General features: G+C 40.6%; 1 protein-coding gene and 1 long non-coding RNA gene across 32 annotated transcripts in view; one reads left to right on the top strand and one right to left on the bottom strand.

Moving 5' to 3' along the window:
• LOC129621292 (uncharacterized) overlaps positions 1-25662 on the top strand; it is a 694734-nt gene that overhangs the window by 142879 nt on the left and 526193 nt on the right. The window lies entirely within an intron of this gene.
• On the bottom strand, positions 7317-9434 carry LOC129621294 (uncharacterized). Its single transcript, XR_008699211.1, has 2 exons — positions 9103-9434; positions 7317-7491 (listed from the first exon to the last, which is right to left on the bottom strand). It is a non-coding gene; the product is annotated as an uncharacterized LOC129621294 (long non-coding RNA).

Below are 25662 nucleotides of genomic sequence, written 5' to 3'. Positions count from 1 at the left end.
CATTTAGAAGGGAAAAATGTGACACCTCGCTGTCCCATTTATCAGGAGCTTGGCACTTTTGTAGGCAGCAAGGAGACTTGTAAAGAAGACAGATAAAACCACTGGGAACAATAGTGATTCAGTCCCAGGGAGCTCCTTGCCCAGCTGTATCTTCTCATTTCCTGGAATGTAAAATCAGTACTACTCCCCGCAAAACAGGAAAACCCAAATGGAAATACCAAAGTGAGACAGGGAGAGGAGAGACACTTGAGGGAGAGAAACTGGGGAAAAGAGACCAGGTAAAGGGAGACAAAGGAGAAAGAATTCTTCCCATTGTTCCGGCCTTCTTCCTCCACAGATGGAGACACAGAGAAAAGATATTCAGAGAGGAAGGTGAGAGAGAGAGATAGACAGAGGATGCTATGGGTCTGCAGGGGTGGAATATAACAGGGCATAGTTCATTGTGACACGTGAAACTAATTTTCATCTTTTACGGCTTCATCTTACAGGGCTGCAGTTTATTTTGCCACCTGGTATCTCCAAGAAAGATGCACAGACAGTTAACGGCCATAGGATGGCATCTCTGATGTGCTCATGTACTCATCTATCCTGTTTAAAGAGCTAGTTCATTCGTAAAATAAAGTCACCCTGGGGCCTTAAAGTTCATAAAATAATATTTATTGGCTATTCATAGTTAATTCTTCTCTCTGGCCAGCAGGTATCATATCTTAAGGAAACCTCACATACCTTTTGCTTCTCCGGCAGAAGAGAGCCCAGGGTATGTGTGTACTGCTTACAGGTCATGGACTTTTCACAAAAATCTTGATTGAGTGGGAGGGCTATATTGTTGGTTTCCAGTTTTCTTTCTTTTCCTATGACTTCATTTATGGAAGAAAATTTTTGTGCTGGTTTGCTTTAAACAATAAAAATGTTGTCTCCCTCCCCCCACTTATAGATCTTGGGTGAACTTCAGGAGATGGTGAGGCAGAGGGAGGCCTGGCATGCTGCAGTCCACACGGTCACAGAGAGTCGGACACGACTGATTGACAACAGCAACATCGACTTAGAATTTAATAGGAGCTAGCCTTTGGGTTTTGCACTTGAAAAGGGTAGTGGTGATGAGAGTAGTGATGAGAGGGGAGAATTTTCTCCAAGGGAAGTGTCGAGAAATCTGAGATAATAAGCATTGCTTTGCTTTTCAGATATACTTTGGGGGTTTTTAAAAAGCTTTTGATGACAATTTTTGGATTGACAGTTCTGAAGGTCAGAAAGCTTCATTTACTTATGGAATAGGTCAGCCATAATAGTTGTGTAGGTTCATAGGCCGTAGGATTTGAAAGACATTTGTGTAAATGTAAAAGAAACTAGACCTTAGCCGATAAAGGATTTCAGTAAAAATGGATGGTGGTATTTCCTTGGGCTACAGACTTTACTTCTGTTAGAGCTGTGTCCCACATCTGATTCTGAAGTTGGTTGAGGTATGGTTTTCAGGTTGGAACGAGCCAAGGAATGAGCTGCTTGGCTCTGTGTGCTGCGTCTCCTATGGTCTGGGCCTTGGGTTGTGTCAAGGCCATTTCTCTGAGGTGGCAAGAGGATAAAGAGCCTGAATGGAAATATTTTCACTGACACTGTTCCTGGACAGAAGCCAAATTCTGATGCTTGTTTGGGGCTAGAATAACTGCTTGGCTGGAATTGCTACTATGCACTGAGTTATATGCCCAATCAGAAAGGAGTGGTAGGGGAGAGACTTGGAGAAAGGGTATAAAAGCTCTTGGAAGTAAGGAACTAAACAAAAGCAGGTTTGAATCTCCTTTTCTCTAGGGACTCAGAATATTTCAAATTTCCGCTGTGAGCTGTGCTCTCATTAGACTGCTATAGAATATCCATTCAGGATATTCACTTCATCAACAGTGAAATGAAGATCAGATCTTTTGTCTGCCTTTCATTATCCCCATGGACTGCTGGGGGGAGATGTTTATCTTTTCCTGGAAATGAAAGGCACACTACCTACCTAATAATTAACCCCTTGAGTGTCATGTAAAACATGGAACTCAACTCCTTTGCTCTGGAAATCAGCCTTTATCCACAGGACATCCTGAACTGAGAAATAAACTCGTCATTGATTGTGAGTCAATAAGAGAGTACAAAGAGGAGCCTGGTTACAAAAGGCAGGTTTGTAACCTGCTTTGTTACAAAAGGCCTGGTTTCATTTGGCAAACCAAATGAATTTCTTTTGGGCATTGTAGTGGTCTATAATAGTGTCTCTTGCCCTTCTTCTGAAGGACATTGAGTAGATGTGACGTTGAGGACTACTGATGAAGAGCCTGGTCATAGAATCAAAGCTTTACCCCTAAGACATTTTTCTTCATTGCTTTATGTATTCTAAATACTTAAGAAAATTATTCAAGCAGCAAATATAATTTTATACTTGATTAACAGCTGTTTATTTGTTTATATTTTTAGTTGGAGGATAATCGCTTTATAATATTGTATTGGCTCCTGCCATGCAACAGTGTGAATCAGCCACAAGCACACATACATCCCCTCCCTCCTGAACCTCCCCCTACGCCCCCACCCCATCCCACCCTCTAGGTCATCCCAGAGCACCAGGTTGAGCTCCCTGTGCCCAAATAGCAGCTTCCCTCTAGCTAGCTATTTTACACACGGTAGCCTATGTATGTCAGTGCTACTCTCTCGGTGTGTTCGACCCTCTCCTTCCTCCTTCCCCCGCTGTGTCCATAGTCTTTTCTCTATGTCTGTGTCTTTATTCCTGGCCCTGCAAATAGGTTCATCAGTACCATTTTTCTAGACTCCATATATATGCATTAATGTATGAAATTTTTCTCTTTCTGACTTACTTCACTCTGTATAACAGGCCCTAGGTTCTTCCACCTCACTAGAACTGACTCAGATGTGTTCCTTTCTGTTCATATGCTGTTTTCAAACTAAAATATTTGTCCCCACAGTATTCATCCCTATCTCTGTAGTTGATATGGAAAGAATGCTGGAGTTCTCTCTTCTTAGAACCCGTTCATCATCACACCACTGCTTGTACTGTTGTAAAGCAAACAAGCCCACTAGGGCTTCTGGGAAGTCATTCTGATGCCCCATTTGATACAAACCCTGGGCAGTGAAGAACACATCCAGTTAATATATCCCAGCAATCCTAACAGTGCCTGTTGGTTGCTATTCTCTGTACCCACTGACCCACCCTTACCCTGTTGCTGGAAGGTTATATCTATTTAGCAGCATGGAAGATAATTTTGCCTTTCTCTTTTAAGCAGAAGTCTCTTCTGTCCAGATACCTATTTTAGTCCAACAACTAAACAGTTGCAAAAGCTCTTGAACCTGGTCTTTTGGCGCTTCTGCACCAGCAGGTGCTATGATCACAGATATATAATAACAGAATGAGATAAAAATACTAGCAAGTATAAATCTGGTAATCCTGGATTCGTATCTTTTCTTCCCATTTGGCTTTAAAAGAACTTGAGTACTTGGGGGGAAAAAGGCTGAAAGATGTCCCATCTGATGTCCTGATCCTCTAGGTGATGTTCGAATCAAAGATTAAGAGAGATTCATGGGACTTTGACTTTTCCTTGTTATCTTCTTTAAGTGCAAAACTGACATAAGAAACGTCAACCTGCCAGGAATGTGGCATTTGCTTGAAAGAAACTGTTGGTGTTAAAGCCAAACAAACACAGTCTTCCCCTGTTCAGACCAGGGTGCATCCCAGTGGCTTTAGCTCACACTTATCCTCCTCTGCGGAGAAGGCAATGGCACCCCACTCCAGTACTCTTGCCTGGAAAATCCCATGGACGGAGGAGCCTGGTAGGCTGCAGTCCATGGGGTCGCTAAGAGTCAGACATGACTGAGTGACTTCACTTTCACTTTTCACTTTCCTGCATTGGAGAAGGAAATGGCAGCCCACTCCAGTGTTCTTGCCTGGAGAATCCCAGGGACGGGGGAGCCTGGTGGGCTGCAGTCTATGGGGTCGCACAGAGTCGGACATGACTGAAGCGACTTAGCAGCAGCAGCAGCAGCAGCATCCTCCTCTGATGTCCCCACAATGTCCCCTCATTTTGCTGGGTGAAATTTCTCTGTTTCTGAATGAAAAAGCTTTTGTTAAAATTCTAATAATTCCTACACTTATAAGTCCATTTTATTTATCTCTCTGGGAAGTGGAAAGAGGGAAAAACTGAGAAAAATTAATCATATTATGTAATGTGTGACTTGTTTAAAGCATGGACATTATTTTACCTCTGAGAGAGTATTTTATTCTCTAACATCATCTCCAATATTCCATGTCCCTAACTTTCCTTCCCTCTTTGATCAGAGAGAAGTGGGTTCTCTCTCCCCTACCTCACCATACCACCAGGGTGCTTAACATCTGTAGTCTGTTGTGTACTTAATTATTTGTGTTTGTATCACCCGTTGGGTCATACATTTCTTGAGGAAGTTGTGTTTGGTTCATCTTTATTTCCTCAAACAATCAAAAAGAGTTCTTTAGGATTTCCCTGGTGGTCCAGTGGTTAAAGAATCCTCCTGCCAGTGCAGGGGACACAGGTTCGATCCCAGGTCCTGGAAGATCCCACATGCTGTGGAACAACTAGGCACATGTTCCACAACTACTGAGCCTGTGCTCTGCAACAAGAGAAGGCACTGCAAGAGAAGCCTGCAGACCGCACAAAGAGTAGCCCCACTCGCCACAACTAGAGAAAGCCCATGCACAGCAGTAAAGACCCAGCACAACCAAAAATAAATAAATCAGAAAAAAGAGTTTCCTTATACATAGTAAGTACACAATAAAGTAATAAATAAATGTTAATGGAGGTGGTTTCTCCTTGTCTTTTTGAGTATTTTGAAATGATGCTTCAGTTTTCTTCTTACGATGAATACTTATTTAAAGACATGATACTACGGGCCAGATACTGTTGTATGCACTGGGGATATAGCATGAATAAAACACAGAAATCATCCTTGTGGCTAAATATAAAAAAGCAAGTGTGTGTATGTTGTTGTTGTTTGATTGCTGAGTTGTGTCTGCCTCTTTTGCAACCCCATGGACTATAGCCCATTAGACTCCTCTGTTGATGGGATTTTCTGGAGGGGTTGCCATTTTCTTCTTCAGGGGATCTTCCTGACCCAGGGATTGAACCCACATCTCCTGCATTAGCAGGCAGATTCTTTACCACTGAGCCACCAGGCAAACAAGGGGTGAGATGGGAGAAGACCTTCTACAGTCCAGGCTTTTGCTGTGACGTGGAAAGCTCACAGGCTGAATGTTGAAGTGACGTGATTTGACATATGAGGTTAAGAAATATGTTGTCAGTAATGATAATTGTGTTTTGATGATTAGAAATCTTGGTGCCACCGGTGAAAATGACATTCACTGTAGGGTGGAAGGGAGTTAAATGGCTGTAGGAACCTTTGTCTTGAAAGCGTACATTAGACATATTCAGAGTTTCTAAGGGCTTCCCTGGTGGCTCAGGCACTAAAAATTCTGCCTGCAGTGTGGAAGACCTGGGTTCAATCCCTGGGTCGGGAAGATCCCCTGGAGGAGGGCATGACAACCCACTCCAGTACTCTTGCTGGAGAATCTCCATGGACAGAGGAGCCTAGTGAGCTATAGTCCATGGGATCACACAGAGTCGGACACAGCTGAAGTGGCTAAGCAGCAGCAGCAGAGTTTCTAAATGCATTTAAAACAGAGTACTGAAAACAGCATGACCGTCCTGCTGTGATTCTGAGTATGAATGCGTAAAGCCTGTTTTGTGGCCAGTGTCTTAGTATGGCTTGTCTTGTGCGTGTGTGCTGCCGCTTCAGTCATGTCCGACTCTTTGTGACCCCAAGGACTGTGGCCTGCCAGGCTTCTCTCTCCATGGGATTCTCCAGACAAGAATACTGGAGTGGGTTGCCATGCCCTCCTCCAGGGGATCTTCTTGACCCAGGGATGGAACCTGTGTCTCTTGTCTTCTGCATTGGCAGGTGGGTTCTTTACCACTAGAGCCACGTGGGAATACCTGTCTTGTCTTAATTTAAGCTTTATTGATGCACTACTCTGAATATGCTTTTCGTGTCCTCTTATCTGCCAAGGTGCTTTTGTTATTTGGTGTATACAGTAAGCACCATAATGTGTTGGAAGTAAATTCTTACCAAGTCAGCAGCCATTGTAGGCCAGTGGTCACAAAGCTTATCGGATCTTATGCCTCTATCTGTGATATATTTTTCAACATTCACCCACAATCTACTTATATTATTTACTGTTTACATGTACTCGAATAGTCATATATATTTATTATAAAACATACACTTAAAGGAATTTAAAAAGATGATATAAATAAATACCTTAAATGATATTTTATTTAGTTTATGGTTACAAAATATTTTTTCTGTCATTAAAATATTGTTACCATTTAAAATGAGAGCAATGTACTTGAATATGTTTTATTAGTTTTTAGACTATCTGTAAAAAACTTTGTGATGAAGCAATTAGAAGAGGTATTCCAGTTCGAGTTTGAGACTTGGTTTTTCAATTGTTGTCATAGTTGAAAAATATTCCTCAAAAACACCCAAATAGAAGGAATTCATCATGGACTTCACTTCATCATGTAAGTCAATTTACAGCCCCAAATTCATCTTGCAGTAGGTTTTCATTGAAATACAGCTAGTGAATTTCCATCGTCTGTGATATCAATCAGATGTTTTCGCAAAACTAATTTGAAGGTAAGGCATTTTAATGTTTTGAACAAAGGTGTTCAAAACCCACTGAAACTCTCCATTTGGAAGATTTAAAAACAGTTTTCAGAGAGGAGAGTGTTTATAGCAATATGCTTACAGTATTTTCTTCAACAAAATCATATAATGATGGAAAGATTTTCAAGCATTCATTTTCACAATGTCTTTCTGTACATGAATTTCTTTTGAAAAGCAGTTGCTTTCTTGCTTATTGTTAAAGCATCTAATTTACCTTGAAGGGACAGATTAAGTAAGTAGCTGAGAAAGAGCTCATACAGGAAGCCGGAGAAGTGTTGACTTTGCTTTTGCCATCTTATGTTTTTCCTTGCATTGTTAGTAAGTTGGTTTCTTTGCAGAAATATCTTGAAGCCATCAGAGCTTTTGTGAAGGATTAGTTTGATTAACTAGATGATACAGCCTGTGAATCCACTGAATTGGGCACATGTAAAATGCAATAGGGAGCAGGATGCTAAAAAGTAAGGAGAAAGCCGGGGCAGGGCTGGCTGCTCCTCCCACGTCCCTCCTAGAGAGATGCCGTCTGATGACCTGGCAGGCAGACATCTGTGTGGAGAGAAGATGCTGGAGCTGATCCATAGGTTAGATGTTAGCAGATCTTTATTCCTTTCTTTTGAAGGATTAAAATATATTAAAAAATAGAAGTCCTAATATTTTTTATCACTTCAGAGCCTCACCTGACACACCTCCCAGGGTTTGTGCAACTCGCTTGGGAGACTCTGTCCTTAATGCTGGCATTTTCAATTGGAGGGCTTGAAAGTCCTGAGGAAACACAAAGCATTAAAAAGTTTTGCTGCTCCATCATTTGTAAGATCCCATCAGCAGAAGATCAAGCAAAAGAAAAATAATGGTTTGGGGGACAGAGATAATTTATGGCATCACTGTAGTAATTGAAAGCAAAGCTAATTAAATCTCCTTTGGCTGGTCATTGCTTACCTTCACATGCAAATGAGTGTCTATAGCTGTCCAAAAAGTCCTGTATCACTTATGCTTTCTAACAGCTTAGTCACCCTGGGGATGGCTTCCAGTAAGCCTTCTTCCTATTATAAATTCCGTCTTTCTAGCTGGTTTCTGTCTTGCCTCTCCTTTCACTTTTCCTAGATTAGGTATGCCATTGCCTGGGGAGAGGGATGGGTTCATTCATTCCTTCTTCACTTTTGGTATCAAGTTATCAGTGTCATCCCAGGAAGGGAAGGGTTGGAGCCCAGTGTACCATTCAAATTAATGAAATATTTTTACATCTGATTCTGTGATGCTTTGTTTATTATTTTTTTAAAAAAGTTATTATTTTTTAATGGGCTCTGAGAAAACAGAGTTTTTCTTGTTTGTTTGCAAGCAAGTTTAATGTTGTGAATGTTCCTCTCAGAGTTTAAAATTCCCAGGGCTGCTGCAGTGCAAAAAATATTAATCTTTTCTTTTTCTTTTTTCCTTAAAAATATCTTGGGAGAAGAGTAAACTGTTAAGAGATACAGAAATTGCAAATGGTGTGTGGCTGCAGTGTTGATGGGTGTTGCCACAGCTGAATAATGTTGGCAGTCCAGGGAGGGACACGAAAAGGCAGTAGGAGGAAAAAAGTTTAGTTTTATGAGCGTGAAGCGGTTGGTGGCAGAAAATGTTGCTGGACATTTCCTTTCTTCCTCTGTTTCTTTTTCCTCCCTCCCACCTTCCTTTTTTCCTTCCTTCCCTATTTTCTTTCTATAGAGCATAGGAACATTTAGCAATTTGTTCTGTCGAGGTCGGGGGTGGTGGGATGGGGGGAAAGAAATGATTCCAGATATGAGGAGTTTAAAGGAAGCCAAAAACTCCAGCGATTTCAGAGCATGAGTGAGGTAAGAAAGGCGATCCCTTGATAGGGTAGCCCAGTGTGGGTATCAGAGCCGGAGAAGGTTTCAGGTGGGCATCCATACAGGTGGGAGACTAGTGTCCTGACATGGAGTGCCAGAGCCTGATTGGGGGTATAAAGCGTCTAAAACTGCTGTGTGGGAGCAGTCAGCCCAGGGTCGCAGAGCCCTAAGCAGGCTAAGGAATGTATTCCCAGGGGCAGAGTCTGACAGCCTTTTGTAAAACTTGATTTTCTACCGTTATGCCTTGAAAGGATAGGGGACATTTTTCCACCTTTCCAAGCGCGGGGAAGCATTGCTAAATCGATGAAGGGTCACCTGGCTGTGCCTTTACTTTAGACTGTCACAAAAAGGGATGTGAAAGATTAGGAGGGAAGCACTGGACACGTAAAGCATATGCTGGGGAAAAAAATAGGAAAGTGATATTTCAAAACGTTTGAAGAAAAACATATACAGAAACCTACAGGTCAGGACTCCCAATAATTTTGTGTTCGTGCTTACAAAGCATGAACAAAAATAGAAAATCTCTTACCTTGACCATCACCTTCAGAATGGGAAGCAAGAAGCTGCTTTTTTTTTTCCCCCCCTCTCCTCAGCATGACTTTGGTATGATGGAGAGAAACAGCTTTGGAATCAAACTTTGTGTTTAAACTTCATGAAGGGCATCACTGTGGGACCGTGGAAAGACATTCTGGCCTGTGAAACTGGATAGATCTCATATAAGTGGTGTCAGGTCCTGCTTACTAACCAGGCATTTGGTCCTCCCCACCTGACTCACATATGGTACTACGTAGAGATGGTCCAGGTGGTGAGGGCGAGGGGTCTGTGGGACTCCAGAGTGTCAACCTCTTTCCTACTATGGCTTATTTGTGCACCTCTTCTTAAAGAGGCTCTACTTTGAGCTGAAACACAGAGCAGCTTTTTAATTCCTTCCTAGTCTATCGCTGTGGTGGAAAGCAATTTGCAATCTCCATGCTCCTTTGGCTATCTCACTGATGGTAATCCTCAAGACTCTTCTTTTTCTGATCCAGAATTTACCTTTTATTTATTTCAAAAAAGATAGGTGGTGGCTTAGAAGAGGTGTTGTGCTGGTAAATGTTTAACACCCAGCTTCCTAACTAACTAACCAGTCCTGTTTTCTGATGCCAGTTTCTGTGGTGTAAGTACTTCCACATGGCTGTTTTCAAGCTACGAGCGTGACACATGCAGCGGACAAAATTCAGCAACCAGCCACTGCACGTTGGTACAGCCAGCTCCCCACACCCCTAGAGCCCGTACCCAGAAATGCTTTTGTTTAAGCTGAGCTAATTTCACTTTTATCCACTTTTACACACTTCTCAGTAAGAAATAAAAAAAGAAATAGAACTTAAATATTCTTAGGTATCTTTTAAGCCTGATGTGATGATTAGTTATTCATTTTTTTTTTCTGAAGTGAAATGAAAATAGGGAAAAGGGAGAGCTATTTAGACTAGACTTTCTGATTAGATTTTAAAATAGAATAAAGTAATTGCCTTTTCTGGAGATTTATAAAAATAAGATTTGAACCTATCCAAAATCAACCATAAGAAGTCTGTCTGGTGGCTGAAAATGTTTCAAAAGAATGTTGAAATTCTTATCTAATTCTTTTTGATATTTGATCTTATTAAAAGAGAGATCTGTATTTTCTTATACAGTTCTACGATTACCTTTTCTCTTCACTATTTTCGTGTCTTATTCAATGTGCCTTGACCCATCAGACTACCATATGCACCATTTTTAATTTTTGCTTTTCTTAAGGGAAGGTTCACAAGAGAGGATTATTAATAGTATAATGAAATCAAATTTCAAAAGGGAGGCAAGTTGCTAGCCAAATAGCTTCCTTTAGTTGGATGTATTCTGGGCTTTATTATGGTCATTGACCTTGGATTTTTTAGGAACTTTAAGTGGTTTTGAATCAGCTCATCTGCCCTGATTTTTAAAATTTGGAACTAAAATATTTTCTGAAATGACACATGAAGAAATAGCTCTTTAAAATTACATCTGGAAGTTTCTTTGTTCTTCCAGCATTACCTTTTTATTTTGAGCAGATATGCATTATGTTTTCCTATAAAGGTTAAAGTTCAAAGTTAAAATCTACAAATCTACAAGTTTCTTCTTCTGGCCTACTTTTCAATCTACTCCTTTATTTTCTTTCTGCTCCCTTTTCTCTCCTTTTTCTCCCTAGGCTGTTACAGTGCTAGTGGATTGTGAACTCGTTGAATGTCAACTTCTCTTATTCATCTTTGATCCACAGCTTTGAAACTGCTTGGCATATAGTAGACTTTTAATAAATTTTACTGAAATCCATTTTTAACTTTTTCAGGTAATTTCTGTTGCTTGTGAGTCAAGCAATAGACCCTTGGGTCTTAGATATTTTATTCAGAATACTTTGGATAGGAAATGAGATATAGAATAAAGAGCATATATGGAGAAAGCGAGAAATAGTGGATTTTGTTTTGAGATGATTCATCAGTGGCAAGTGTAAGAAGCATAAAAAAAGACTTCTTTTTAATAAGGCTAAAATGTAAGTGCTGAAAAATTGCATTCAGCATTAGAATGATCAACTGTCTTGGTTTGTTTGGGACTGAAGGGGTTCTGGGATGTGAAACTTTCATTGCTAAAACTGACAAAGTTGTGGATAAATTGGTCATCTAAGGATTAAATTAGTCTTACCTGGTGGCACGGTAAAGAATCTGCCTGTAATACAGGAGACTGGGTTCAATCCCTGGATTGGGAAGATCCCTGGAATAGGAAATCCACTTCAGTAGCAACTCACTCCAGTATTCTTGCCTGGAGGATTCCATGGACAGAGAAGGCTGGTGAGCTACAGTCCATGGGGTTGCAGAGAGTCAGACAAAACTGCGTGACTAACAATTTCACTTTCACTTTTCAGGACTAAACTCATGGAGAGGATGGAAAGGTATTCTGCAGTGGTTCTCAACCTTGAATGCACTTTGGAATCACCTAATGAGACTTGAAATATAATGACACTCCCTTGGAATTCTGGGGGCTTCCCCAGTGGCTCAGTGGTAAAGAATTGCCTGCAGTGCAGGGGGATACAGGTTCGATCCCTGGATAAGGAAGATTACCTGGAGGAGGGCATGGCAACCTGCACTAGTTGCCTGGAGAATCCCCATCCTGGAGAATCCCCATGGACAGAGGAGCCTGGCAGACTACAGTCCATAGAGTTACACAGAGTTGGACTAAAGCGAGTTAGCATGCAAGCACGCACTTGGCATTGTGACTTAATTGGGATGTTGCCTAGGCATCTAGATTTTAAGAGCTCCCCAGGTGATCCTAATGTGTAGGAGATCTGCTGTGTCAGGCGGGTCTTAGTATAGAACAAGCTTGTTCTCATAGCTTTGGCACTGGAAATGTTGTTTGGACTTGGTGAGCTAGGCCTAATGACGAACTTTGGTTTGGGTTGCAGTTTGGGGAGAATGATGACTTGGACTGTGTTAAATCTTGCCTTGCCTTCTGCTGCTGCTTAATACTGAAATAACAAACAAGCAATCCAAAGCTATACTCTAGATAAGGAGACAGAAGAGTGGATATAGTTCATCAACCTCATCATCTGCTCCCCTTGGGAGGCATCTTGACAGGGATATTTGGCCCTGGTGGACTCACCTCATCAGAAGAGTTCAGAGTTGTGATTTAGCCACTTGGGTACCATAAGGGTGGATTAATAGTGACCTCAACACTGAAAGTCCAGTGAACATATAAGGATATTACTGCTGACCCTTGGAAACAAACTTTTGCTTTCTTTTTCTTACCAAATCATTGTTTTTAACAGACTTGGCAATGGCCAGAGAACAAGGTAAAAGTATAGCTGTGGATTCTCTTTGTACATTTTTCTTACAGTGCATACCAACATCATTAACCTGACAAAGACTCTTTGTTGCAGTTGGGCTGTTAGGGAGTCTCCGTTTTACATTTTCAGAAATGGAGGCGTGTCAAGGTTAAGTTTACCAGACCCAGCCAGTGAAGATGAGGATAGAATCTGCTTTCCTGGTTGCTCTGGGAAACTCTGCCCAGCTCTTTCTTCATAAAAGCTTTATGTAAGGTTTAGTCACTCCATCCTGTGTTTGTAAAGGGGCCAATCCCTTCCTAATAAGAGACGGATGGAGATAACAAACTCATTATCCATAGGCTACTGGAGAGTCATTATGTGGAAATGACTTTCACTCACTTTTGATCTGAGTGGTATGGGGATATATAAATCTAGTAATAAAAGGCCTTAGCTCTTGTAGATAAGCCCTGAGGTGTTCCGTCCTCTGACAGTTTGCCCTTTTAAATTAAATTAGAATTATCCCTTTATCATTTAGGCAGCAACACTGCTTTCTGGACAAGCTCTGTGAATTTTTCTAGAGGTGTGGGCATAAAACCTTGACCAAACTCTGCCCTCTTTCAATTTATTGAAGACTAATTGAACAGCTAAAAGTTGAAAAGAGGTAGTGATGCTTTGCAGCACTCCAAATTGGGCTGCTCTGAGGGTGTCTTTAGGACAAGTGGCAGGAGGAAGGGACATGTTTGTCTCTGTGCAGCCTGCCTTCTTACCAGTGGCCCATCTTCCACCCAATATGGTTTTTCTGCTTTGGCATCAGTTAATGGGGCTGTTACTCACATGGTCATGTGGATGCTGTTTTACTGTAAACACAGATATCTTGGCTTCACTACATGATTAGAATTGGGACTTGAAGGTTACTTACGCTTTGTCAAAACTTTATGTCCTTTTAAAATTTTTATAAAATTAACTTTTATTGAAGTATATTTGCTTTACAATGTGATAGTTTCTACTGTACAGCAAAATGAATCAGATATCTGTATATTTGTCATTGTTTAGTTGCTAAGTCATATCCGACTCTTTGCGACTCTATGAACTGTAGCCCTCCAGGATCCTCTGTCGATGGCATTTCCCAGGCAAGAATACTGTTGTGGGTTGCCTTTCCCTTCTCCAGGGGATCTTCTTGACTCTGGTCAAACACACGGCTCTTGCTGCATCTCTATTGCAGGCAGATTCTTTACCACTGAGTCCCTGGGAAAGCTCCACAGATACATATGTCTCCTCCCTTTTGGACTTCCTTCCCATTCAGGTCACCAGAGTTCACTTGGTAGAGTTCCCTGTGCTATACAGTTATGTTCTCTTTAGTTATTTATTTTACATATAGTGTCAATAGTGTATATGTGTCAATCCCAATCTCCTAATTCCCTGCCCCCACTTAAAGGACCTAGTCTGTCATCTATTTTTTTTTTTTTTAATTTGGAAGCACAGATTTCCCATGTTGTAGAATTTAATTGAACTTCAAGCAGCTATTTCTGAACCTTGACATCTCCAGAGCTGGCCACCTTTCCCTAGAATCTGTCCAGCTGTAGCAGCAGCTGGGTTTTTCTGCAGCAAAGCTCTTTAGGAGAGGCCCAAGCTGTCTCCTCCTGCATATCGTTTGCTTTTGCACAGTGCAGCTGGGACTCTGCCTCTGAGGCAGAGGGTGAGTTGTCAGAAAAGACCTAGAAAATGATCTGATTGGCTTTAATTCTTCCGGACAGGGGCACAGGGTCTTCTCCTCTCCTAAAAGCATCACCTGTCCCCCTCTCCCCCACCAAAAAAAGTGTAGAAGGAGAGCATTTTGCTTTGGTAACCTTCAAAAGTGATTGAGGAAAGTGTATTTTAGGAAAAAAAATAATCTCTTATATGACGAACATGACATAGGTTCAAACTGAAAATGATTATAAATTATGTCAGTCTTCAAGCTATTAAAAACCTGCTGTACTCAACAGGTGTGTTTGCTGAAGTTCCTCTTTTGATAGGGTCATGGAAAGCTCCCACCTTCCCAATAATGAGCTCTGCCTTTCTGATGAGATGGCGAATGGCAGGCAGTAGGCTCTGTGACTCCTAAACCTGTTGTATGGAAGGAAGGATGTTTTCTTCCGTGATGAATATGTTTACTATCTTGTCACAATAGAAATGTCAAAACCTAAAGGACCAGCCCATAGGCTGAAAACCAAATTTCCATGCCAGTCACAAATCCTTATTATGAAATATAGTCTGTTTCCAAGGAGGATCGACTTCTCTGAAGAACTCATCTGGGTTTAGAATGAAAGCCATAATGAATATGTTGTGATGACTGGAAGGAAAACTAGCATGTGGTAAGTGGTGAGAATTTGGAAACTAGTTAAAAGAACCTTGGCTCTGCCCATCCTGTCACACAGCCCTTGTGTGTTAGGAGAATGGAGAATTATGTGATTAGTGATTTTGAGCATTTGGTAAGACTTTTTAAAAGCAGATTATTATGTAGTGAACACTGATTATTTGTAAACACTTATTTATAGAAATTATTATGATGTTTACATATGATTTTTCTTTTCCGTAAACTTACAGACTAGTAGGAGAGATAAATTATACCTCCACATAAGCAGAGTTAAATTTGATTTGTGCAAAGCACCATGGGGTGGGTATAGTCTGAGTGCTGTGGCTGTTTGGTAGAGTGAGAACTCATCACTTCTGTGTTGACCTGAAAATTTCATGGAGGAGGTGGCATTTGAATTGGACCTTAAAGGGTGAGCAAGTTTGACTAGGTGGAGATGAAGGGTCAGTCCAGGCAAAGCTGGCTGTCAGTGAAGTGCAGCATGAGACAGTGATGGGCATGTGTGGGAACCAGCTTGCAGCTAATGGAGCCCCCAGAAGGTGACTCGGATGGTAAAGAAACTGCCTGCAATGCAGGAGACCTGGGTTCCATCCCTGGGTCAGGAAGATCCCCTGGAGAAGGGAATGGAAACCCACTCCAGTATTCTTGCCTGGAGAATCCTTTGGACAGAGGAACTTGGTGGGCTATGGTCCATGGGGTCACAAAGAGTCAGACATGACTGAGCAATTAACACTTTGGGCTTCCCAGGATGGGGCAGTGGTAAAGAATCCGCCTGCAGGAGACATGAGTTTGATCCCTGGGTTGGAAAGATCCCCTGGAGAAGGAAATGGCAACCCACTTCTGTATTCTTGCTTGGAAAATCCCATGGACAGAGGAGCCTGGTGGGCTACAGTCCATAGGGTCTCTCTTTTTTTTTTAATTTTTATTTTATTTTTAAACTTTACATAATTGTATTAGTTTTGCCAAATATCAAAATGAATCCGAAGAGTCAGACATGACAACTGAGCACACTCACATAGAAGCTAATGAATGAGATTGTAATGTTTGCAGGAAGGAGATGTGGAAGATAAAATGGGCTGTAGGGAACCTTGCTTCAACATTTAAGAATTTGTTCTTAATTCAGTAGTCATCACCCTGGTTTCCAGCTAGTGTGGATCAGGACAAAAATGGCCCTTGAAAAGGGCAAGTCTTCACTTGTTCTCTGTACTGAGTCTGGCTCAGTTGTGAGGAGAGTCAAGAAGAATATTAAAGTACTAACTAATTTACTCTAAAAATTGTGTTAGATTTGGTTAAACATTTAACTCTGAAATGATGCTCTTTTAATTCACAGTGTTTTGAATGTTTTCTGGAGGCAAGAGAGGAAAGTGTTTTGAAATCTTGGTTAAGCCCAGAGACTGTCACTGACTGTGCTGAGCACAGAAGATGAGCATGGCCTTAGGACAAGCTCCCTCTGAAGAGCAGAGAGATTGATATCAGAGCATCCCTGCTGACCTTGAGATTTAGAGAAATGATCCATAGCTAAAAATCTGGGATAATGGATAAGGAAGCAGAATGAAAGTCAAAGTGAAAGTGAAGTCGCTCAGTCGTGTCCGACTCTTTGTGACCCCATGGACTGTAGCCTACCAGGCTCCTCCATCCACGGGATTCTCCAGGCAAGAGTACTGGAGTGGGTTGCCATTTTCCTTCTCCAATGACAGGTCCACTAATCTCCAAATTGATGAATGAGATGAAATTTAAAAAATATTTCCTGAAATGTTAAATCCTTAAAAAAAGTGGTTGTTTAGCTATGGTTCTGAAATTGACCATGGAGAAGTGGGAAAATCCCACTGGTTTTTTGTGTTAGGAAGGATATTAGTGACAAAATCTCCTCATGTGTGTTGTGGGGAGCCAAACTAGAGGTCACTGTAACTTCATTCTTTTCTGAGAAGTCTGAAACAAGAGTGTCAGAGGCTATTTTAGTCACTCATCTGACAGATAATCATCACTGGTGTGATTTCATGATTTCTCTAACTCCTTCAGAATATGTTGGCATATTAAATTGCTTGGTCTTCTGATTTTCACATTGATTCTTCTTGCTGAAGTATTTCACTGGCACACACCTCCCATTCATGCTGTTTAATGCACATTTAAGGGACATTTTGATCAAAGAGTCAGAAGGATCAGAAGCCTTTTATTGGGAAGAAATGAACATTTATTAACTATCTATAACTATTCAGTGCCAGACAGATGAGTGAGTACTTTCCATCCTAAGCATTATCCCATTTAATTTCTGCCACAAGACTGTAATGGGATATTAGACCCTTTTTTGGATGAAGAAATGGAGGCTTACCCTTTGGAAGTGAGTTACCTGAGGAAATGCAGCAGTAAGGATATCAGGGTTTAATCAGCTGAAATCTCAGATCCAGGCAGATCTGAAATTTCAGCTTATTTTTTTCACCATACTTTCAAGGTTTTGCAATCCATGAAAACTACCTTTTACAGACCATCTTCTAAGGATCTTAGAAATGAGTTGATAGGTTGCCCTTTGGTTCTCAAACCCAGTGATTCAGTTTTATGCCATCTCTCTTTCTCCATCTTCAGTGTCTCACTGGCCTGCCCACGGAAATTTTTCTTCCCAGTTGTTCTGAAGGTAGGAAGATAGATAGGGAATAATGATGATCACCATAGACCAGAGGTAGATGAACACATATATATGAACACATACATACAGTTCTGTAGCCTAGGAGTCCCTTAGCAACAGAAGAATGTTTTGGAACAATCTATTTACCAGAGTGCCAATCCTTTTACACTTGGGGGTTCCTTAAAAAGGAAGCATCTTTTGATGGCCAACAATCACCTTTTAATATTTAGTCACTTTCCCCACTGTGGGGATTATGTTTGCTTGGCTTTAGCTGTGGGCAGACCTTATGTGTGTAGCTGTAACTATGTGTATGTCAGCGCTGAGTCTATGGTGGATCACTGGTAGATAGAAGCAAGATAATAGAGAATAGAGAATGGAGACAAGTTACTGCCTTGACTCTTATCTTCCTGTCATAGCCAGATTGTCACGGTTTTTGAAACATGTCATCTCCATGTCCTGATTCCATGGCCCCCACTACTCCATGGGAGCTGCTCTTACAATGCTGTCTGGTTTTTAGGTCCAGTGGACAATTCTTACCTCTTACCTTTCTTGACATTTTTATGTGCTTTTCACACATTCACTATTCACTCCTTCCTAGAGAAAACTCTTTTCTTAGCTTCCCTGTCCGGTCCTGGTTCTGCATTTTCATCCTCTGACTTCCCTGGACATATCTCAGCCATTTGGAATTCTTCTTATTCGGTCTTTACATGATGAAGCTTCTCAGGACCAAGTCCTCTGTTCTTTCACTGGACATTTGGACTCTAGGTTGATTTCATTCCTTTCTATGGCTTTAGATCTTTTTGTTGACCTCTAAAGTTAAACTTTTAGCTCCAACCTCTCTCCAGGTGCAATATGTAAATGATATTCCTTCTTGTATGTATAATAGGCACCTCAACATGAACATGTTCAAAACAGAACTCATGTTCTTCCACCTCAGACTTGCTCTTCCATGATATCTCCAGTTCATCATATGGTGATGAAACCGTTTACCTGGTTTCTCAGCTGGCATCCATCTCTCTCACTGCTCACACCCAACTTAGTCATTGGCATCATATCCTACTGAGTCTACATCCTAGATATTTCTGGCATCTCTCTCCATCCTGTTTTGAACCACCACCATCTTTTTCCTGAGCAGCTGTTAAAGCCCTCAGTGTGATCTCCAAAAAAATCACTCTATATAACCTTCTTCACGTGCAATATGATCATCTCACACCCTCTCTAACATTATCTCCAAGCTGCCATGTGCTATTATGGTAAAACACACTTTCTTGATGGGTGTGATTTTTCCCTCCTCTTTGACTTCATTTTTTGCTTGCTTCTCCTTATGCACTATGCTTTCAGCTCATGGGCTCTTGTTCAGTTCCTCGTCCTTATCTGATCCTCAAGGGCTGCCTGGATCACTTTTCTCCCTGTTTCCACCCTTCTCTCAGCCTCCAAACTTAATCAACTTCCATTTGTCCTTCTAATCTCAGATCAGATGTTGCTTTCTTCATGAATATTTTCTTGATTGCTCCTTCTAGCTGATAGGCCCATATTGTTCTATAATTGATGCTTCCCAGGTGGAGCTAGTGGTAAAGAACCTGTCTGCCAAAGCAGAAGACATAGAGACTTGGGTTCAAGCCCTTGGTTGGGGAGATCCCCTGGAGGAGGGCATGGCAACCCACTCTAGTATTCTTGCTTGGAGAATCCCATGGACAGAGGAGCCTGGTGGGCTACAGTTCATAGGGTTGCAAAGAATTGAACATGACTGAAGCGACTTAGCACATGTACACACATTCTATACTCTTGCGACACTATACATTTCCTATATAGCACTCTTTCATAAACATTTGCTTAATGTCTGTGTTCCTGCTAAGATGATGAACTCCAAGCTCTATCTGAGCAGAGATGTGTTAATTATTAATGTATTGCACAGTATTCGGCACAAAGTAGGCACTTGTTACATATTAATTGAGTGAATGAATGAATATTCTTAGAATGCATACAGAGTTATAGTGGCTCATAAAGTAGCCACTGGCCACATGTGGTCAGTGAGAGGTGCTGGAAGTGTAATGTACACATTGGATTTCAAAGACTTTAATAAGAAAAAATGTAGAATTCCTCATTAATACATTTTTCTATTTATTGCACATTTACATGATAATATGTTGGACATATTGGGTTAAATAAAATGTAATGTTAAAATTAACTTCATCATTTTTTTTTACATTTTTAAATGGGGTTTCTAAAAATTTAAATTACACATGTGGCTTTCACTCTATTTTGGTTGGACAGTACTGATGCAGAGCATTACCTGCAACTAAAACTGAACATCAATGCTTTTAAGCTGTCATGTAGAAAATATTAAAAAGGCTCCATTTTAAAACCTTTTGCATTGTTCATTCTGCAACCTCATTCTCTCCCATTGCAATGTGTTTGGTTACCTGGCTTGTGGGGTCCATCAATGTCCCTGTCTTGCACCTCCCTACTCAGTTGCTAATTTCTCTGCGGTCACAAGGGTGCCCAAGAAATATCTGTAATTGGCAGTCCCCTATTAACTGGCTGTAGGGAAAATTTGCCCTTGGTGCAGTGATAGTGCCTGCTTGTCAAGGGATCTCTGTACTCATAATTCTAAAAACTACGTAATTGGTATGTGAGTAAGAAATAAGAGGTGGTGTTTGTCCTTGAAACGTTTCTTTCTCCAAGTCTCACTGAAGCCATGTAGGAATGGGTTTGGCTGTAATAAACCCTCCCTCCTCCGCCCCTCCACACCATTGCTTAGATTGTTAAAAGAGTTATTTGGAAATATGTTTGATTATTCTCTATTTCCCTTAAAAATGTGAAGACTCTCTGTTGGGATATTTTAAATTTATTAAACACATCCTATTGTCTTTGCCTTTGCTGCATTTGTGTGAGTGATCTATTTTGAACATTTGCCATATGTTTTTTTCTTAATGAAACTGGTGGATTGACTTAATTTGAACATTTCAGGGAAAAAGCATACTTTTCCAGTTTTTGTTACCTCAATGTTATTTATTATATTTGAACACTTTATTTATTAGAGTTCTCCAGAGAAACAGAAGCTATGCTAAGTTACTTCAGTCGTGTCTGACTCTGCGACCCCATGGACTGTAGCCCGCCAGTCTCCTCTGTCCATGGGGTTCTCCAGATAATATTACTGGAGTGGGTTGCCATGCCTTCCTCCAGGGGATTTTCCTGACCCAAACCTTCGTCTCCTGCATTGCAGGCAGATTCTTTACCTGCTGAGCTCCCTGGGAAGCCCGATATATCTCCATAGGCATAGATATATATGAGGAGATTTATTATGGGAATTGGCTCATGTGATTATGGAGGCTGAGAAAAACCACAGTCTGTTGTCTAAAAGCTGGAAACCCAGGAAACCTGGTTATACAGTTCAGTGTCTGAGTCTGAAGGCCTAAGAATCAGGGGAGCTGATAGTATTACATCCTGATTTGAGTCTGAAGGCCCAAGAACTGGAAGTGCTGATGTCCAAGGGCAGAAGATGAATGTCTCATCTCATCTCTTTGCCTGAGATGAGACATAAGAGAGCGAAGTCCCCCTTCCTCTGCTCTTTTGTTCTATTAAGGCCCTCAACAGGTTGGATGATGCCCACCTACTTTGGGGAGCACAGTCTTCTTTGCTCAGTTTACCTACTCAAATGCTAGTTTCTTCCAGAAACACCTCATAGACACACCCAGAAATAATGTCTTCCCAGCTATCTGGGCGCCCCTTTACCCAGTCAAGCTGACACATGAATTTAACTATCACACCATAGATGCTATATGTGATACATGTGTGTGTGCTGTGTGTGCTCAGTTGCTCCATCGTGTGCAACTCTTGGTGACTGCATGGACTGTAGCCTGCCAAGCTCCTCTGTCCATGGGATTTCTCAGGCAAGAATACTGGCTGGGTTGACATTTCCTGTTCTAGGGGGATTTCCCTGACCCAGGGATTGAACCTGCATCTCTTGTATCTCCTGCATTGGCAGGCAGATCTGTTACTGGTGCATCACCTGGGAAGCCCCATATACCATTCACAAAGTAGAACAGAAATGCTTTGTTTTGGCTTCAAGGAATTTATACTCAGATTCATTACACTATCAGTCTGGACATTGCAGACAATCCTAGACAGGGTTTGACTAGGGATGGGAGGCATTATGTGAGAGAAGTATACTGACTGAAATCATCTGGATTTCAACTGGCTTTGTATTTGTGTCCAGCCACGTCTATTAGGCTCATCATGAATGATTGCATGTTTATTCTGACCATAATCAGAAAGTCATCCTTGATCCATATTAATTGCTCTATTAGAATGGCTGCTTTTTCAGTCTTCAGTTGACCAATACCCAGGGCATGCATAATCAGATTGTCTCCTGTGACTGTTGTAAGCATGAGGCCATCAGATGGACTGATCTCAGCCCAAAATAGTGTAAAAGAACCTCCTTTACAGGCCCCGTTGCTCTCTGTGTAATATATTTATGAGAAATAGTTGAGACGTTTTTAACTTTGGAGGTGTTGTTCTGGCTGAGTGGGCTGTTTCCCTGGAGAGTTACCCTGGAGTCCATGTCACCTGAGCAGAGCTCAGGGGAGACACGGGCCAGGGCTTCAGGTTTACTGGCCTTTCTTGTTCTGTCCTAGACTCACTGACTCATCTAGGTTGTCATAGTGTGAAGAGCCACCTGAAGAAATGTCTTATAAGTTCCTTGCTATGCATCCCACTTGTCACTGGGCATAACAAAAGATAGATGCTCCTTGGTTATCTAGAGACTTAAGGGGTCAGGAGCACCTGTGCAGGGCTTACCAGGGCTATTGTGCTCTGCATGTCTTGAGTGGAAGGGGAGCCTGTAGCAGTTTTTTTTATAGGTTGAGGTGTTGGTAGGCAAGTAGTGCCTGACTCTTAAGGAGGTAAGAATGACCATAGAAAAATGAATTTCCTCCAATAGAAGTAAAAATGTATGGCTTGCTACAAACTTCTAAAATACTTCAAGATAAAATATTCCAAGTAATATACACACACATGTGTATATATACATTTTAAAGCTCTGAAGTGCAGTATATGTTCTCTTTGAAGATCTCCACAGTGTTAAATAAGTTTGGGGAGAATATGTGTACTAACATTTAGACATCATGAGTGATAGAGAATTGATTCTGAAAAGAAAAGGAAATGGGTGTAATGAATGATTGAAAGTGAATGGTATTCAGTATAGGTGAATGAGGAAGAGATTTTATCCTCGTGTACTTTCTGGATATTAATATGGTAGTAGAGAGTATATCAAGGATTTTTAGTTGCAGAGATTTTTCTTGCATGTGTATTTATTTAGTCTGCCTCAGAAGAGTGAGAGAGAAAATAACTCAAGCGAGCATATAAGCCCACTGGTTTGTGGGCCAGTTGACTGTGAATTTTAGAGCATCTGTTGACCCATTTTGCCTTACAATGTTCTGTATAGAACTAAGATTTGTTTATCAAGCATTTTATTTTCAAATTAAGTTTATTTGTTTATTTATTATTTTTGCTTGCCAAATAGTTTATTTGGATGAAATTATACTGAGAACAAATATTGCCATGTGAGATAAGTTAAAAGGAATTCAGTTTCACAATAGATTGTGAATTTATACTGAAACAAAACAGTTCACTCATTTCTCTTATTCACCCTCCCCCCACCTATATTTTCGTTATGCTTTTCTCCCTCTGCTGCTTTATTTGCAAAGAATAAAACATGTCAATTTCTGGAAGTTAACTTGCTTGATTCTTTTTATCTCTTAAAAAAGCAATTTTTTCTCATATCCTGAACATAATAGGGGTTGTGATTTAAGTAGGTAAAAATAGAATAAACTTTATTTTTAAAATGTCAATCATTAGTTTGATAAACCCATTAAACAAAAGACAAAATGATATCAAAGATTTGGAGTCAGGCCTGAGAAAATTAAGACAAAGCAATTAAAAAACATCATGAGTTTGACAAAAATAATCTGACCTTCCCATCAGGAACTCTTTTGATCTTTACGATGCAGTGGAATCAGACTATGGTTTTATGGACTCATCGCTCTCTCTTTTACTGGGAACTCCTTTTTTCTCAGGGCGGAATCCTGTGATAGGTGTGATATGCTTTCAAAATCCCAAAGTTGGCTTCTTGACCTGAACTTGGGCATTCATTTCTTCCTGGGATTTTTACATTTGCAGAGAGCTGGTGAGGTATTCTCTCCGTGAAGGGTGAACGTCATAGAAAGTCACAAGAGGTAAAGCACAAATGCAGCCCAGAACTTGCTGTTTGGAGGCGTTAGTAGGCAGTGAGAGGGGATTGGGGTTGGGGGCAAGAGAGAGAGGGAAGGAGGGAGACAGAGACAGAGAGGCACAGAGATTTTTCTCTAGGTTGTGGGCGGCTGTTAGGGTTGGTTCTAGCCCTGCATATTCTGCTGATTGATCAGGTGATCTCTTTGGCTTTCATGAGCTGGTCTACTTAACCAGGCTTGAGTTATTTTTTCCCTTTTGTAATCAAGACAGCCCTGATTCACATACAGTCTTTAAAGCTATTTTCAAAAGACAGTAGGGATTTGACAGCATATCTTTCAAATTGCTTATCTATCAAAGTAAAAGGCTTGCTAATTTAGCTTTCTTTGGGAGTAATTTCCAGTTATAGGTACTCATCTGTTTCACTCTAACATAACACATTATAGCAAATATTCTCTCGTGTACATTTTGGTATGGTATTTAGTAGACAGTGCCAACTAGCATAGATTGGAAATCTCCTTCATATAACTTCAATTTTATGACTGACTTTTATATTAAATTAAATTTAGACATTAAGTCACAAAACCATTAAATCACTAAATCTTCATGTCACATTGATTCCATCTTTGCTATTCAAATGAGAAAGTTTTTGTTTCCTAAAAGCTTTTTGTTGCAACTGGTGCAGGTAGAGTAAAGAATGTTCTAGTGTGGTTGAGGCTGAGGGGAGCTTGTGAATGCTGCCCAAGAAATGCTTCAGAGAAGAGAATCCCAGAAGAGGTTGTATTTCTGGTTCCAGAAAGCCTGGACTCATCACCCTAGTGACCTCACAGGTAAGACTTGTCCACTCTCCTGTTGGGGGTTTCTTGGTAGATGAATAATAACCTGTAGTAGCTAGTGGAGAATGGATGTCTGGTTTGTTTCTTGATTTTATTTCTTCTGAAAGAAAACATCTCTGATCCAAAATTTCAAAAGATGTCTTCATTTCAACTGAAGCAAACATGATCAGTTTGACTGAGACCAAGATGAACAGTATATAATTTATAACCTCTGAGACAATTTTTTCCTGCAGTTTCCTGAGGGTGGAGGACAGTTGCTATTTATAGATACATTTTTAAAATTAGCATTCAGACCTTTACCAGAACATGAGTGTAAGTATAATAGTTCTGTTGTATGTCATCAACACATTGAACCAATGTCAAAAGACTTTTCTTAGTGTTCAATACTTCTGTACTTTTAAAAATCATATACCTACAGTTTATTTGCTGAAAGCTATTTTTCTCAGTGTAAGTTGTAGCATACTTAAACAAAATTCAGCCTGGCTAAGACATTGCTCATTAAGGATTCTCCTTCACTGAGTTGGCCTGGCCTTGAGGCACAATAGTGAACAAGGCCCAGCCACTATACGACTCTATGGATCATCATATCTGGTGGAAGGGTTCTTTAAATCAGATAATAAAATATTTGTGAAGACTTACTGAATTAATGTGATCTACAAACAGTCTACTATAAACATTTATATATGACAAAATATAAGGTTAGATAGTGTTTTAGAAACATTTCCAACTCCTTCAAAGGAGGGTGTGATAATCTAAAACCATAAAGTTAAAAATATAGTTTCTATTATGTTGTTCAGATCTTTTTCTTTGTGCCCTGATGCTTGTGTTGTGGGATATCTATCCTGGTTGTCCACCTCTTGTCACTGTGTCCTGGGCTTTTCTTAAACACTCATCAATCAGTTATTAATCAGTTGATTTCTATAGAATTTACTTCCCTCAAATAGGTTACAGAAAAAGTTAACTCCTTTATTTGTTAATGAAAATGACTCACTGAGTTTCAGCACATTGTGACTGCATTCTCTCTGAGGTCTTGTTCTCTCTGTGGAAAATAGAAGTTTTCTGTGTTGAGGGACTGAGAAGGAAAATTAAGTATCTTCATTGGTGAGTAGAGTCATTTTCTTCCTTAAGTCTGGGGCCAGAAATAGATTTGCCCCACTTTACACACCACTCTGTTATGCTTTCTAAAGCCCCAGAGAGCCTTCTCCAAATAGTAGCATCTCAAAATCATTGCTTAATTACTTCATGAC

Source organism: Bubalus kerabau, chromosome 10, assembly GCF_029407905.1.
Source record: "Bubalus kerabau isolate K-KA32 ecotype Philippines breed swamp buffalo chromosome 10, PCC_UOA_SB_1v2, whole genome shotgun sequence".
NCBI classification, from domain to species: Eukaryota; Metazoa; Chordata; class Mammalia; order Artiodactyla; family Bovidae; genus Bubalus; species Bubalus kerabau.
Note: the sequence above shows the minus strand (reverse complement) of the source record. Positions and strands in the feature narration are given on the sequence as shown.